The sequence below is a fragment of the Coregonus lavaretus genome (assembly GCF_964263955.1).
Source record: "Coregonus lavaretus genome assembly, chromosome: 17".
Taxonomy (NCBI): Eukaryota; Metazoa; Chordata; class Actinopteri; order Salmoniformes; family Salmonidae; genus Coregonus; species Coregonus lavaretus.
The window spans coordinates 23,834,272-23,852,180 of NC_140004.1; the positions used below are offsets into that span (position 1 = coordinate 23,834,272).

General features: G+C 46.7%; 1 protein-coding gene across 1 annotated transcript in view; it reads right to left on the reverse strand.

Annotated features, from left to right (window-relative positions):
• LOC311144604 (tetratricopeptide repeat protein 28-like) overlaps nt 1-17,909 on the reverse strand; it is a gene marked incomplete at its 5' end in the record, with an annotated part of 335,073 nt that overhangs the window by 52,971 nt on the left and 264,193 nt on the right.

The window sequence follows — 17,909 nt, forward strand, 5'->3', positions numbered from 1 at the left end:
GATCATTCACCACAGAGAGAGAGGAACACATGGCGGGGCGGGGCGTGGCGTGGTGGGGCGGCGGAGCAGCCATTCATCTAACAGGCCTGGCTAACTGTGTCTCCCCTGTGTCAGCATCAGTGTGGGCTAATGGGCCTGCGGGATGAGAGGAACCAGCCCCAACCAGCCGCACCACTCAGAGGGCACTGGGATGGGGACGGGGCCAGTCTGGGCTGGGTTTTGTGGGAAACAGGGACGGAGGGCAGGAGAGGGGGACATTTATGGGTTGTGGTGGGAACTTGATGGTGCCATTGGGATTAGCTACCACCATGTGTGTCACTGACTTTTCCCTACCAGAACTTGCCACAGTACTGGTGCACGCAGTGGCTAAGTAAACAGAAGGATCCAAACTAAACAGCCAACTTAACAGACCCAAAATGACATGACTTCTGCCGCTGTAGATGTGGAGGCATGGCCATTAGAGTTGTGTGTTCAGTTAAAAGCCTTGTATTAGGCCTTTGGGATGCCTGACTAGCAGCCGTGCCCTTCTGTTGGTCTACCGTTGGCCCACCGGCTTACATATGGTCCTTATACAGTATCAGGCTTCTCTGAGGCATCCCTTTTTTTGGGCTGCCAGATTTGGAGGAATAGAAGAGGAGTGGTTTAAACTAAGCTGTGATAAAAAGTTCACTTCCGATGTCAGGTGAAAGAAGAGGTAAATATTTTATCTTGTTTGTAAATGCAGGTATCAAGGAAAGGGGATTACCCACACAAGGTACATTGGATGGCAGCATAAAAATAACCTATTCAAAGGTTTTCTTTGATTTGCATAGCCCATAGATAGTGCCATAAATAACCCCAATCCATAGATGGGCTCACTTTTATGATGATTCGCACACAGTTCTCTCACAGTTTTACAGTGGAAAGGAAACCCCTCAGATGAGGTGTATCAGTAGTGCACTACTTGTTTATCTATGTGGTTCTGTCTCCAGGTTAAAGTGTCATAGCCTTACCTGGCCCAGTAATAATAATTAATATGCTAAGAATTCTCCAGAAAAAACTAACAAGAGACAAGGCAATGCCTGGTACAGATTTCCAGAGGGAATACAATATGTTTATTAACATACAGTATATAGAATTGATAAACTGCTCCTAATTCTATTATTATGACAAATGGTATAGGCATAATAGGCTTTGGACATTTGAGGTCAGACAGTTACAGTAGACTGACATTGGCACCTCACAGCCCAGCCCAGCCCAGCCCAGCCCAGCCCGGGCCCAGAGCATGTTAACATTCACGGCAGGCTGGAGGAGGAGCACTGACAGCCTTTTCCCTCCTCAAAGTCATTGCCAAGATTATGCCCTCCCTGTGGAGCTTATCCCACAGAGGGTATAATGCCTATTAATGTATCACCAGAAAACATGGCCCCAGCCCTCCCCTGAGTCCCCTGCTGGAGGCTAAAATTGGAGCTGGAGCTGGGGTTTGAAGGCTGGGGTGGGGTGGGGTCTGGGGAGAAAGACTGGGGCTGAAGCTGGAGCTGGAGCCGGAAGAGATGAGGATCATGGACTAGGGCTGTGCATGTTCTGGGCCTCAGGTGGTAAATGGTGTTGGTACACAAACCATATGGAGATGACGGGATGGTTGGACAGCTGGATAAGAAATGGGCAATGATAGATACACTGATTTCAAATGACCCCATCAAGAAGTAGTTCTTAGAGAGAGGAGAGACTGACTTCTGTTGATCCTTGTTATGCCCATGCAATTCACTCCGACTGCACAATAAGGATTTCTCTCAGACTGCACAATAAGCTTTGTTATGTTACATATACAGTGGGGGAAAAAAGTATTTAGTCAGCCACCAATTATGCATGTTCTCCCACTTAAAAAGATGAGAGAGGCCTGTAATTTTCATCATAGGTACACGTCAACTATGAGAGACAAAATAAAATTTAAAAATCCAGAAAATCACATTGTAGGATTTTTAATGAATTTATTTGCAAATTATGGTGGAAAATAAGTATTTGGTCAATAACAAAAGTTTCTCAATACTTTGTTATATATCCTTTGTTGGCAATGACACAGGTCAAACGTTTTCTGTAAGTCTTCACAAGGTTTTCACACACTGTTGCTGGTATTTTGGCCCATTCCTCCATGCAGATCTCCTCTAGAGCAGTGATGTTTTGGGGCTGTCGCTGGGCAACACAGACTTTCAACTCCCTCCAAAGATTTTCTATGGGGTTGAGATCTGGAGACTGGCCACTCCAGGACCTTGAAATGCTTCTTACGAAGCCACTCCTTCGTTGCCCGGGCGGTGTGTTTGGGATCATTGTCATGCTGAAAGACCCAGCCACGTTTCATCTTCAATGCCCTTGCTGATGGAAGGAGGTTTTCACTCAAAATCTCATGATACATGGCCCCATTCATTATTTTCTTTACACGGATCAGTCGTCCTGGTCCCTTTGCAGAAAAACAGCCCCAAAGCATGATGTTTCCACCCCCATGCTTCACAGTAGGTATGGTGTTCTTTGGATGCAACTCAGCATTCTTTGTCCTCCAAACACGACGAGTTGAGTTTTTACCAAAAAGTTCTATTTTGGTTTCATCTGACCATATGACATTCTCCCAATCCTCTTCTGGATCATCCAAATGCACTCTAGCAAACTTCAGACGGGCCTGGACATGTACTGGCTTAAGCAGGGGGACACGTCTGGCACTGCAGGATTTGAGTCCCTGGCGGCGTAGTGTGTTACTGATGGTAGGCTTTGTTACTTTGGTCCCAGCTCTCTGCAGGTCATTCACTAGGTCCCCCCGTGTGGTTCTGGGATTTTTGCTCACCGTTCTTGTGATCATTTTGACCCCACGGGGTGAGATCTGGATCTGGAGCCCCAGATCGAGGGAGATTATCAGTGGTCTTGTATGTCTTCCATTTCCTAATAATTGCTCCCACAGTTGATTTCTTCAAACCAAGCTGCTTACCTATTGCAGATTCAGTCTTCCCAGCCTGGTGCAGGTCTACAATTTTGTTTCTGGTGTCCTTTGACAGCTCTTTGGTCTTGGCCATAGTGGAGTTTGGAGTGTGACTGTTTGAGGTTGTGGACAGGTGTCTTTTATACTGATAACAAGTTCAAACAGGTGCCATTAATACAGGTAACGAGTGGAGGACAGAGGAGCCTCTTAAAGAAGAAGTTACAGGTCTGTGAGAGCCAGAAATCTTGCTTGTTTGTATGTGACCAAATACTTATTTTCCACCATAATTTGCAAATAAATTCATAAAAAATCCTACAATGTGATTTTCTGGATTTCTTTTTCTAATTTTGTCTGTCATAGTTGACGTGTACCTATGATGAAAATTACAGGCCTCTCTCATCTTTTTAAGTGGGAGAACTTGCACAATTGGTGGCTGACTAAATACTTTTTTTCCCCACTGTATAGGCTATAGCCCAGAGGTTATTTGAGTCTGCAGCTCCATAATTCCCATCTGCACAGTGAGCACTTGAGACAATGACTGTGAAAAAGAGGGATCAAACAACAAGGAAAATATCCCTCCACACATACACAAAATAACCCTCCACACATACACAAAATATCTCTCCACATATACACAAAATATCTCTCCACACATACACAAAATATCTCTCCACACATACACAAAATATCTCTCCACACACACAAACACAGACAGACCTACAGTATCCCATTCACCACCACTCCATATGTAAATACATAAAAAGGCGGGCAATGCGATGTCTCTTTGCATTACACAGGCGCGCAGTGTGAGTTGGAGATGCTGCAGTGATGACTCTGAGGCTTGGTGTTGTGTTCTGAGTAAATCACTGTGTCATTCTGTGCTGTGTGTGGAGGGAGGTTGTGGAGGTCTGCTGCACTGTGGAGTAGTCCGCCAGCTGCTGCCTCTCTCTCTGCTGCGCTGCTCTGCCCAGCTAAGAGGATTTCCACATCAATAGAGTCTCTGCCACTGTGCCGGGTTGATACCAGGGATAGAAGGAAGATGGCCAATCACCAAGCAGCCCTCTGCCCTGGCCTAGAATCCACATTCTAGCTCACCCTCCATTTATGTCAGTTAGCCCAACGGTTTGTTAACACAACGGCTTGAAGAATGAATACAAAACAACATTTTCAATTGCTATGTACAAATCAATCGTCTAGAAAATTGCAGGACTAGCGGATGCATACTTGCTTTCTAGACCAGTGTTTCCCAACCCTGGTCCTCCAGTACCCCCAACTGTACACATTGTTGTTGTAGCCCTGGACAAACACACCTCATTCAGCTCATTGAGGGCTTGATGATTAGTTGACAAGTTGAATCTGGTGTACTTGTCCAGGGTTACAATAGAAATGTGGACTGTTGGGGGTACTGGTGACCAGGGTTGGGAAACACTGTTCTAGACATCTAGACATTTGATATGACTGGGTGTGGTGTGTGTGGAGACCTGTGGGAGGCAGTAGAGAGCTGAGCGAGAGCAGGCAGGAAGGGCCCTGATTGTGGGTGGGGTGTAGTGGGGTAGGGGTCTGAGTCTGGGTCTGAGCTTAGGTACCAAATCCTCACTCAGAAAAACACACGTCTCTCACAGCCTGACAGACACGCTGAGAGAGACAGGAAGGCAGAAGATAAAAAGAAAGGGGGATGGATAGATGGATGTGTGCTGAGTGGGAGGCCTGCCAACACAAGCACACACAGACGGGCCGCTGCACCCTCCACCCCTCTGCCTGCCTGCCTGCCTGCGGGCCCAGCTGGGCTGACTTCCTCTCTGCTCTCTCCAGCTGACCCGTCGGTATCCTGCAGCCCAGGCCCAGCACTGTCACGGCTAACCCTACTAAACCACAGCGAAACTGCTGTTACTTCTGGATCTATGATGGCTCTGGATAGTTACATATCTTATGTTAATGTCAAGTGCATTGAGCAAGACCCTTTGGTTTCATTGCATCTCAGGTTTTCTGTTTTGTAGAGAGATAAAATGCCATGTTGAAGTTGGGCTGAGGAAAAGGCAGCTATGCATTTGCTAAATGCAAAGGAAATATTTTGCCGTAAATGCATTCATAAGAAATGCATACGGCACATAGCTATGCGTGGACGGTGGAAATGTGAGAGAATGTGGGAGAATGTTTGAGCGGGCTTCCAGTCCAATATTTGGCATGGTCCTCTGTCATCAGACTGGGCTGAAGGGGGCCATGAAGAGGGGGAACTAACTGCTGCTTTTCCATGAACATGAATGTGGGCCGAGCAGCACAGATCTGTTCCACTAGGAAGTCTCTCCAGGAGAAGAGAACGAGACTGGCATCCAATGTAATCACCTCGAACCACCCTCCCCTCCTTCCGTACACAGTATAGTATCTAGGCTTTCCATTCCTGTCCTTCCTGTCTGTGTGTCCTGAGCCAGGACCATGGCAGGTCATATTTACCTGTTGTTCATTAACAGACTACCTCCAGCACAGCCCGAGATAAATGCACCTTCTATGATTTTGTTTCCCTCGCTCCCTGTCTCCTTCCCCGTAGCATTCTTCATTCACTCTGACTGTTCCAAATTCGTCTGTAAATCCTGCCGCTGCCCTCCTGCCCCTGCCTTCTCCCCTCCTGCCTTACAAAAATACTAGGCTGTTTCCAACAACCAACCTGAGAGCTCTCCATCTCTGACTGCCTCAGTCTGCTCCAGGCCACACGGCTGTGTTCCTGTAGTGAGCCATATAGCCAATCCCCTGCAAAACTCCACAGAAGACTTTCCATGTCGGGGTAGGAAAGGCCTAAAGCCATTTAAACTCAGTCTCTCACTCCCTCCCCCTGAATCTCTCCTGCCCCAGTGACAAGATCCAGAACAGTGTTCATTACGGTTCTGTTAGGCTCTGTGCTGTTGTTTTGTTGTGTTTCCTGTTTGATTTTAATGTGGCTCAGCATTAAGAGGTCCTCTGGGAAACAGGGTGAAAACAAGGAAAGTGATTGCTTAATTAAAACTCTTACCTCCGGCCCTGTTAACTGATGGAGTCGCCATTTCAAATTACTTTTTGAGATGCAAGAAAAAACAATGAGAAGTGGGTTAGAAAAAGAGAGAGGAGGAGGGAGAGATAGGAGATAAGGAGGGTAACAACAACTTCCAAACAAACTTATTAAAAACCTCTTTGAAGTGAATTGCAGGGGAAAATAATATAATTTAGATTCTGTTTCATGAATAACGGAAATGTGAGCTAAATGCGAAAGCCACCACTCGAGTCCTCTCCGAGATATAATAAATTGCTGACTAGGGGGTAAGTTTGCCGGTTAATGAATAATTAATGGAGGCTGGAATGCAACATTTTCATATCCTTTATAGGTCAGTGTGCACTGAGCCAAGGCTCCTGTCACCGCTGGGCATCAGTGAGCCAACCAGCCTCAGTAATAAAGCATGTTACCATCGCTGTGCTGAGCGGAGCTGAGCGTTAGCTGGCTACATGTTACCTCTAAGCCATGACAGGGGCCGCTTCACCCTCTCCACATCAACATAGATCATTAGAGAAGAGCTGAGAGAGCTGAATAAAAGTTCTGTGAAGAAACACTTTCTCTCTGTCAACATGTTCTCTCCCCCTCGCTATATGACACTGTCATTTTTTTCCTTTTAATCTTACTAGCTTGATCATGTCCTCGTTGTTGTGTTGAACAGGGGTTCCCAAACGTTTTCATTCAGGGCCCCCCTTCCAGCATTGGGGAACATCCCACACCCCTCTTGCTGGTTGAGAGAATTTTGCAGGTTTAAAGCTTATTTCCTGCAATTCTACACATTTTGTCATGGGGTGCAAAGAACATTTAGCAATTTTAAAGCTAATTTTCTTGCAATTCTATATATTTTGCCATGTCTAATGTGTATTCATGTGATATTTAAGTGACTAAAAAATTACAACAATACATATGTGCTAAAAAACCTAAGTAAAAAAACGTTAGCTGACATGGGCTAGTTAATCTGGACATTTCTGACAAGTTATAAATAGCTCTCTAAGGTATGCAATGACTAACATGACAAGAGGAACTGATGATGCACTACCCAATTTCGCCCCACAGTTTGGGAACCACTGGTGTAGAACATGTTTTATCTCTGCATGGTGGTACTTCAAAGCAAGAGGACTGTACAGTAGGCTACAGTATGTCAAGTTGGCTACAGTATGTGGGGGAATGACTAGGCAACAACAACATTCCCCCCTTCACCATCACCACAAACAACAACAACAACAATGGTGTAATTAGAGATATTATGCTTTTCAAGCCCACTTCATTCTCTGTTATCTTCCTTATTCAGCTCTTGGAGAATCAGCTATTAGGTAATTAAGCGATTCATCTATTCAGTTTCAATTACTGGGAGCCTGACAGCCGCAGATTACAATCACTACGGGTGAGGGGGAGAGAGAGAGAGAGAGAGGCGCAAGGCACCATCAGGCAGAGAAAATGAAAGGAAGGAGAGAGAAAAAAGAGACAAGGAAAGAGGGCAAAGGAGAAACAAGAGGTAGAGACAGGAGGGCACCTTCCACACAATCACCTAACACTCCCCTGGGCCTCCTTCCAAGCCATCACCATGAAGCACTGCAACTTTGACCCATTCGTCACAGGAGGAAAATGATCCTGCAGCAAGAGTATTTGAATGAATATTTAATATTTATCATCACTGCCAGGGGGCAGCTGGAAGCGGTGTTTGTAGGCTATACAATGCAGTACCACACCTACCGTACAGATTTAGTTCCAACAGCCCCAGACCCAGCTCATTGGAATGCCCCTACCCCATGGCCCAACTGGCAATTTGTAAAATGTATACCAGTCCAATGGTGGTCCTTACAGCACGCCAAAAAAAGGGGCAGTTTCGGGGGGCATGTTTCTTAAATATAGGATGGTATCCGTGACTCGACTATGCATACTGTATTCCTATTATGTGGACTGGAATTACGCACCTCTTTCAAACCATGAAGCTGGGAGAGATTATGGTTAATTGATGATGGTTCATTGATTTGTGCAGGACAGTGATTTAATAGGCTAATCGATGTACTAGGCCTAATGAAATAGATGAATGGGGCGGTCAACTCAGCCAGATATTCACAGTGAAATATTTTTGATCTTCCCTCTTTCTGAATTTTTTACACATATGTATTTCCATCTCTGTCATATGAAACTGCTGGCATAGTCCAGCATTGGACAATTTTTTTGGTCCACTACTTTTATTTTGGAACATTTGCGCGTATTACCATGTGCGCATTGCTGCGCTAATACTATGAATAATTAATGGTTTATTAACATTTTTAACTAAACGTTCTGATCTGTTCCATCAGTCTTGTTGTGTTTATAGGCTATGCAGCCTATGCAGGCTATTTTTAGACTGCAGGTCCACTGGGCATTAGTTCAAGTAGCCTATGTAGGCTACGTGCAGGCTACAGCGCGCCTCGTGTGCATTTTTATGTGGATTATAATAAATTTACATAGTTGTAGGGGGTAGATGTATTTTTCGTTGGGGTACACTTTATTTGGATAGTCCATCTGTGCCGTCGTCGTCGGGTGAGGTTGTGTCTCTCTCTGGCGGGAGGTAAGATTGGCTTATATGGCTAATATGGTGTCGAGTAAAGCTTAAACTATGTAGTTAGATTGTAGTTAGGTATTGTAGGTAGTTATCGTGGGTTATTGTATGTAATTATTGTAGGTAAGTATTGTATTCGGCTGAGCCCGGTGAAGCACGAGGCTAGCTAACCCACTACCTGGACTAGCTAGCGGGTAGCTACTGGTAACTATTAGCAACTGTGGATAGTTGTTTCACACTTGAGCCAGCTAGCTGCCTACAATAATTACATACAATAATGCCTACCATTCAGCTGTTTTTCTAACCTCATTGTCTGAAGCGTTAACGTTAGGTAGTAAGTAGCTACTGTGCTCGAAATGTAGCCAGCTTGTTGCTACCTGGATAGCTAACTAAACAATAGCTGGAACGACCTAGCGAACAGACGCGAACTGGCTGAGTCGATTCAGTGGCTAGCTTTGCACTTGGCTAGCTAACAGTAGCTGCTAGGGGTAAGTTATAACCTACATTTGTGTTTTGTTTTTACATACTGGTAGCCAGAGTCGTTCAAGGGAATTCGGGACATGGGTGACTAGTTAACGTTAGCTTGGCTCTCTCTGTGTGTTCGTGCCGTGTTAGGAGTTTTTTTTTCGTTGGCAGAAAGCAATGGCTAGCTAGTATGCTAACTATTCTAGCTAACTAACTGGCTGAATAAGTTGACGACGGACTCGCTCAAGCTGTCGGGACTAACCCACAACGTTAGACATGGATACGTATGATCTGCTTGGCGTGTTGACACACTGGTGGTTTGTTGTGGCCGAGTATTGGTGCTAAATCGTGTTGTTGGAGGCTGGCATGCTAGTTGGCTGTGGCGTCGTAGGACTAGGTGCCCTGGACGGTTTTCACGGAAGAATACTGTACCAAGTTAGCTAGCTGAATAAACTAAGTTAGTCTATTCCTAGAAAACATTGAACCGCTGTAGTTTACAACAATTATAGTTTCTGAGGTGGAAGTTGGGAGAGTTATGTTTGGGTGTTTCAGTGAAACGTAAGTGAGGGAGGCCCGCTCTCTCGCTTTCCCAGATGTTTAGTTCATTTCATTCCGATCTCCTTTGCATTATTGTAGCCATTTTCTGTAGCCTGTCAACTATGCCTCTGTCTATCCCTGTTCTCTCCTCTCCGCACAGGCTATACAAACACCTCACACCGCGTGGCTGCTGCCTCTCTAACCTGGTGGTCCCTGCACGACCCACGTGGAGTTCCAGGTCTCCGGCAGCCTCTGGAACTGCCGTTCTGCGGCCAACAAGGCAGAGTTCATCTCAGCCTATGCTACCCTCCAGTCCCTCGACTTCTTGGCGCTGACGGAAACATGGATTACCACTGAAAACACTGCTACTCCTACTGCTCTCTCCTCGTCTGACCATGTGTTCTCGCATACCCGAGAGCATCTGGTCAGCGGGGTGGTGGCACAGGAATCCTCATCCCTCCCAAGTGGACATTCTCTCTTTTTCCCCTGACCCATCTGTCTATCTCCTCATTTGAATTCCATGCTGTCACAGTCACTAGCCCATTCAAGCTTAACATCCTTGTCATTTATCGCCCTCCAGGTTCCCTTGGAGAGTTCATCAATGAGCTTGACGCCTTGATAAGTTCCTTTCCTGAGGATGGCTCACCCCTCACAGTTCTGGGTGACTTTAACCTCCCTACGTCTACCTTTGACTCATTTCTCTCTGCCTCCTTCTTTCCACTCCTCTCCTCTTTTGACCTCACCCTCTCACCGTCCCCCCCTACTCACAAGGCAGGCAATACGCTTGACCTCATCTTTACTAGATGCTGTCTTTTCTCTCCAAAACTCTTGAGCGTGCCGTCTTTAGCCAACTCTCTTGCTATCTCTCTCAGAATGACCTTCTTGATCCAAACCAGTCAGGTTTCAAGACTGGTCATTCAACTGAGACTGCTCTTCTCTGTGTCACGGAGGCTCTCCGCACTGCTAAAGCTAACTCTCTCTCCTCTGCTCTTGTCCTTCTAGACCCGTCTGCTGCCTTTGATACTGTGAACCATCAGATCCTCCTCTCCACCCTCTTCCAGTTGGGCATCTCCGGCGCGGCTCACTCTTGGATTGCGTCCTACCTGACCGGTCGCTCCTACCAAGTGGCGTGGCGAGAATCTGTCTCCGCACCACGTGCTCTCACCACTGGTGTCCCCCAGGGCTCAGTTCTAGGCCCTCTCCTATTCTCGCTATACACCAAGTCACTTGGCTCTGTCATATCCTCACATGGCCTCTCCTATCATTGCTACGCAGACGACACACAACTAATCTTCTCCTTTCCCCGTTCTGATAACCAGGTGGCGAATCGCATCTCTGCATGTCTGGCAGACATATCAGTGTGGATGACGGATCACCACCTCAAGCTCAACCTCAGCAAGACGGAGCTGCTCTTCCTCCCGGGGAAGGACTGCCCGTTCCATGATCTCGCCATCACGGTTGACAACTCCGTTGTGTCCTCCTCCCAGAGTGCAAAGAGCCTTGGCGTGACCCTAGACAACACCCTGTCGTTCTCCGCTAACATCAAGGCGGTGACCCGATCCTGTAGGTTCATGCTCTACAACATTCGGAGAGTACGACCCTGCCTTACACAGGAAGCGGCACAGGTCCTAATCCAGGCACTTGTCATCTCCCGTCTGGATTACTGCAACTCACTGTTGGCTGGGCTCCCTGCCTGTGCCATTAAACCCCTACAACTCATCCAGAATGCCGCAGCCCGTCTGGTGTTCTACCTTCCCAAGTTCTCTCACGTCACCCCGCTCCTCTGCACACTCCACTGGCTTCCAGTTGAAGCTCGCATCTGCTACAAGACCATGGTGCTTGCCTACGGAGCTGTGAGGGGAACGGCACCTCCGTACCTTCAGGCTCTGATCAGTCCCTACACCCAAACGAGGGCATTGCGTTCATCCACCTCTGGCCTGCTGGCCCCCCTACTTCTGCGGAAGCACAGTTCCCGCTCAGCCCAGTCAAAACTGTTCGCTGCTCTGGCACCCCAATGGTGGAACAAGCTCCCTCACGACGCCAGGACAGTGGAGTCACTCACCACCTTCCAGAGACACTTGAAACCCCACCTCTTTAAGGAATACCTGCGATAGGATAAAGTAATCCTTCTACCCCCCCTTACCCCACCCCAAAGAAAAAAAATAAAATAAAAAACATATTGTAAAGTGGTTATCCCACTGGCTATAAGGTGAATGCACCAATTTGTAAGTCGCTCTGGATAAGAGTGTCTGCTAAATGACGTAAATGTAAATGTAAATGTAGTTGCTCTACAGACTATTAGCAACATTTCAACTAACTATCTACTAACCCTAACCCTAGCTCTAACCTTACCCCAACCCTTATTCTAAATCTAACCCTAACCGTAACCTTAGCAAGCAGTTGCTTATCAACAGATAGTTTGTTGATAGTATGACCATCTGTAGAGCATCTGCAGATGGAAAATCTGGACTATCCAAATAAAGTGTGACCACTGTTTTATTATACAGTGCATTCGGAAAGTATTCAGACCCCTTGACTTTTTCCAAAAAATTTTACATTACAGCCTTATTCTAAAATGAATGTAATCGTTTTTTCCCATCATCAATCTACACACAATACCCCATAATGACAAAGCAAAAACAGGTTTTTAGAATTTTTTCCAAATTTATATTTAAAAAAACACCACGAAAATATCACATAAGTATTCAGACCCTTTACTCAGTACTTTGTTGAAGCAACTTTGGCAACGATTACAGCCTCGAGTCTTCTTGGGTATGACGCTACAAGCTTGGCACACCAGTATTTGGGGAGTTTCTCCCATTCTTATCTGCAGATCCTCTCAAGCTCTGTCAGGTTGAATGGGGAGCGTTGCTGCACAGCTATTTTCAGGGCTCTCCAGAGATGTTCGATCGGGTTCAAGTCCGGGCTCTGGCTGGGCCACTCAAGGACATTCAGAGACTTATACCGAAGCCACTCCAGTGTTGTCATGGCTGTGTGCTTATGGTCGTTGTCCTGTTGGAAGGTCAACCGTCGCTCCAGTCTGAGATCCTGAGCGCTCTGGAGCAGGTTTTCATCAAGGATCTCTCTGTACTTTGCTCCATTCATCTTTCCCTCAATCCTGACTGGTCTCCCAGTCCCTGCCGCTGAAAAACATACCCACAGCATGATGCTGCCACCACCATGCTTCACCGTAGCAATAGTGCCAGGTTTCCTCCAGACGTGACGCTTGGCATTCAGGCCAAAGAGTTTAATCTTAGTTTCATCAGACCAGAGAATCTTGCTTCTCATGGTCTGAGTCCTTTAGGTGCCTTTTGGCAAACTCCAAGCGGGCTGTCATGTGCCTTTTACTGAGGAGTGTCTTCCGTCTGGCCACTCTACCATAAAGGCCTGATTGGTGGAGCGCTGCAGAGATGGTTGTCCTTCTGGAAGGTTCTCCCATCTCCACAGAGGATCTCTGGAGCTCTGTCAGGGTGACCATCGGGTTCTTGGTCACCTCCCTGACCAAGGCCCTTCTCCTCCAATTGCTCAGTTTGGCCGGGCGGCCAGCTCTAGGAAGAACCTTGGTGGTTCCAAATTTCTTCCATTTAAGAATGATGGAGGCCACTGTGTTCTTGGGGACCTTCAATGCTGCAGAAATGTTTTGGTACCCTTCCCCAGATCTGTGCCTCGACACAATCCTGTCTCTGAGCTTTACGGACAATTCCTTGGACCTCATGGCTTGGTTTTTGCTCTGACATGCACTGTCAACTGTGGGACCTTATATAGATAGGTGTGTGCCTTTCCAAATCCTGTCCAATCACCAATCAATTGAATTTACCACAGGTGGACTCCAATCAAGTTGTGGAAACATATCAAGGATGACCAATGGAAACAGGATGCACCTGAGCTCAATTTCGAGTCTCATAGCAAAGAGTCTGAATACTTATGTAAATAAGGTATTTCTGTTTTTTATTTTTAATACATTTGCAAACATTTCTAAAAACCTGTTTTCACTTTGTCATTATGGGGTATTGTGTGTAGATTGATGAAGAAAAATAAATACTTTTTAAAATACATTTTAGAATAAGGCTGTAACGTAACAAAATGTGTAAAAAGTCAAGGATTGCACTGTATGTTCAAGGCAAGCAATAGGCAGAATAAATTATTGGTTGCCTCAGTGCCTGTCTGGTCCAGCGGTTACACCCGCTAACCCCGGCACACATATGCCAGTTGGCATGGGTTGGAATCTGGCCCACTGCCCTTTGACTCACCCTTCCCCATTCTTCAACACTGCTATCTCAAAAGCAAAAAAATGACAAAAGGAGTGGGACTGCCCCACTGCTTAAAAAATACCTGTAAGAAAGAATAATAATAGGCTTGTATAATATAATTATAATACAGTATAATGACGCTAGGCCTAATAATATGCCATTTAGCAGTGGGAGGATTTTAACATTAACACATGGGTGCGGCAAAGTGCCAGATTCTTGAATGATAATAATGACCAAATCATTGTTGCATGATTACAGTTTTTCTCAATTGCTAAAACACTAAACCCTATTGTCTGAACCAAATGCTCAGTTGCCTGAACCCACTGATTGAATCAATCACTCTTTTGGCAAAACCATAAGCACTTTTCACCTGTTTAGACATAACTTGCCAACACATTTTCATTGTGATGTACCCGTGCTTCATAATGGTGAGCACAGGTGACAAAAGTCAAACACAATTAGAGCACAGGTGTCACCACTTGAACACAACAACTCAAAATGGATCACACTTGTGGCTAATGATGTGAGGGAACATATACAGTAAGCCAGTTCAGAGAGCACTGGTTTGTGAGGCCCTACAATGGATAGAAATCTGAGAGGAAGAGTTCGTGTGAGAGGAGGTCGAGGTGGTCGAGGTGGTCAGCGAAGACAAAGAACAGTAATATCTGATGAAATCAGAGCTACTGTGATTGACCATGTACTTGTCCATGGTATGAGCATGAGGGAGGCTGGACAAAGGGTACAACCAAACATCAGTAGATTCACTGTGTCCACCATAATCCGAAGATTTAGAGAAGAGAACAGGTAATTACCTTTTTTTGACATTATAGTACAGTATGTAAATGTTGACAGCAATTACTGTATGACATACTATATACTGTACCACAGTATACTGTAAGTAAATATATGTTTCAGTACATCACTGTACCAATGTACTGTAGTATTGTAATGGAGGGTTGGTCTAACTGTTTGTAGGCCTAGTATTCCATGTATATTTTTTGTAACTCCATGTTCTCTTTTTGTAGAATTGAAAGACTGCCACATGGGGGTGGGAGGACAGGTATGTTCTCCCCACACCAAGAGACCCTAATTGTTGATATGGTCCGTGAGAACAATGCCATTAAACTGAGCGAAATTCAGCAGAAGATCATTGAGGACCATTTAAATTTTGAGGGTATCAACAGTGTCAGCCTCTCTACTGTTGATCGTGTCCTCAAGCGCAACAGACTGCGCATGAAACAGCTATACAGAGTGCCCTTTGATCGCAACTCAGACAGAGTCAAAGAGCAAAGATTCCAGTATGTACAGGTTGGCATATATCAAGACACATTCAATGTTGATTACTCTAAGTAGTGATTTACTGTAGTGGCCTAAATCACTTTTTCCGTATCACTTACAAAACTATATCTATTTCTACAGAGGGTTTTTCAACTGGATGCAATGGAAAGACCCCATCAATACATCTACATGGATGAAGCTGGGTTTAATCTCACCAAAAGGAGAAGGAGAGGCCGTAATGTGATTGGCCATCGGGCCATTGTTGGTGTTCCTGGGCAGCGTGGTGGCAATGTCACATTATGTGCTGCCATCAGCAATCATGGGGTTGTCCACCATCATGCCAACCTGGGGCCCTACAACACTCACCAGCTCCTCATTTTCCTCAATCACATGCGAGATGCTTTGTTAGGGCAGCAGGATGAGCATCCCATCTATGTTGTTGTTTGGGACAATGTGAGTTTTCACAGAGCCCTCCAGGTTAGAGAGTGGTACAATATGAACCAAGGTTTTATCAATCTTTGCCTTCCACCGTACTCCCCTTTGTCACGTTCGCTTAAGGAGGAGGACCAATGCGCAGCGTTGAATGCGTACATATTATTTATTAAACAGATCACCCGATCAAAACAACGAACGAAACGTGAAGTCCTTCGATACACACAAACCAAAAGGAACAAGAAACCACAACACAAAGTGAAAAGACCGATAGTTAAATATGGCTCCCAATCAGAGACAACCAGCTGACACTCGTTGCCTCTGATTGGGAGTCACTCAGGCCAACATAGATATACAAAACATAGACTTACACACCCTGGCTCAACATAACATAGTCCCCAGAGCCAGGGCGTGACAGTACCCCCCCCCAAAGGCGCGGACTCCGGCCGCGCCAAACAACCACAACAGGGGAGGGACCGGGTGGGCACTCCGCCTCGGCGGCGGATCCGGCTCCGGACATGACCCAGGCACGGGTTATGCTGGACTGACGACGCACACCCCTGGCTTGATGCGTGGAGGAGGAACGGGCCGGACCGGGCTGACGAAGCGCACCCCTGACTTGGTGCGGGGAGCAGGAATGAGCCGGACCGGGCTGACGACGCGCACCACTGACCTGGTGCGGGGAGCTTGGATGGGCCGGACTGGGCTGGCGACGCGCACCACAGACTTGGTGCGGAGAGCAGGAACGGGCCGGACAGGGCTGACGAAACGCACCATAGACTTGGTGCGGAGAGCAGGTACGGGCCGTGCCGGACTGACGACGCACACCACTGGCTTGGTGCGGGAAGTTTGGATGGGCCGGACTGGGCTGGCGACGCGCACCTCAGACTTGGTGCGGAGAGCAGGAACGGGCCGTGCCGGACTGACGACGCACACCACTGGCTTGGTGCGGGAAGCTTGGATGGGCCGGACTGGGCTGGCGACGCGCACCACAGACTTGGTGCGGAGAGCAGGAATGGGCCGGACCGGGCTGGCGACGCGCACCACCGACTTGGTACGGAGAGCAGGAACGGGCCGGACAGGGCTGACGACGCGCACCACAGGCTCGGTGCGAGAGGCAGGAACAGGCCGAACCGTACTGGGGACACACGCCACTGGCCCTATGCAGGGATCAGGAACGGGCCGGACCGGACTGGTAATACACCCCAGTACCTCTCGCCGTGCCTCCACACTTTCCCTCTCCTCTGTGACCAGTGGCCCCCTTAACCTGGCGGCCTCCTCTTCACACCCGCTGGACCGCTCCATCGCGGCCTCCTGCTGCCCCGTCGTCCACGTCGTGAGCCCCCCCCTAAAAAATTTCTGGGGTTCTCTCCTCCCCGTGGACCAGGCCTCCCTAGCTCTCGCCAGACTCTCGATCCATTGCTTCATAGACCAGCCTCTCTCCTCTTCACTTAGCGTGGCCCAGCCGAAACTCCTACTCCCCTGATCCAAGGTCCTTCCTCTCTCCTCTTCACGCTGCTTGGTCCTGTCTTGGTGGTTTCTTCTGTCACGTTCGCTTAAGGAGGAGGACCAATGCGCAGCGTTGAATGCGTACATATTATTTATTAAACAGATCACCCGATCAAAACAACGAACGAAACGTGAAGTCCTTCGATACACACAAACCAAAAGGAACAAGAAACCACAACACAAAGTGAAAAGACCGATAGTTAAATATGGCTCCCAATCAGAGACAACCAGCTGACACTCGTTGCCTCTGATTGGGAGTCACTCAGGCCAACATAGATATACAAAACATAGACTTACACACCCTGGCTCAACATAACATAGTCCCCAGAGCCAGGGCGTGACACCCTTTCCTAAACCCCATTGAGGAATTCTTCTCCTCATGGCGGTGGAAGGTATATGAACGCCAACCTTACACCAGGGTAAATCCTGTGGCCTGACCCAGTACGGAGACATGATGCTGTGGCTGAGTAATGCACTTATTTGTATATTTTTGTACTTTATTTTTACATGGGCTTACTGTACACCAGTGGCAAACGCATAAGATTTCTGTTTGTTTTTACAAGTGCTACATGTAAATGCACAAGATTTCTGTTTTGTCTTTTTGTACAAGTGCTAAATGCACAGGTTTTTTTTGTTTTGCAACATGCATTTAGCCTACAGTGAACAATAAACATTTATTTCTCCAGCTTCATGTCCTGAGCATTGTGTTTTCTATTTTTCTACGTAGTGTTTAGTGACTGTTCAGTAGTGTTTTTAATTTTGATTGACTCGGGGCACGATTTGACAACATAGTTCAGTTTTGAGCACAGATTGAACTGTTTTGAGGTGAACGTTTGGTTTTGCAAGAAGAGTCTGAGGTTTTGTGAATGTAGCTTGAAAATTGGGTTTTGTGTTCACAGTTAAGAGAAAAGGAGAGCAGCT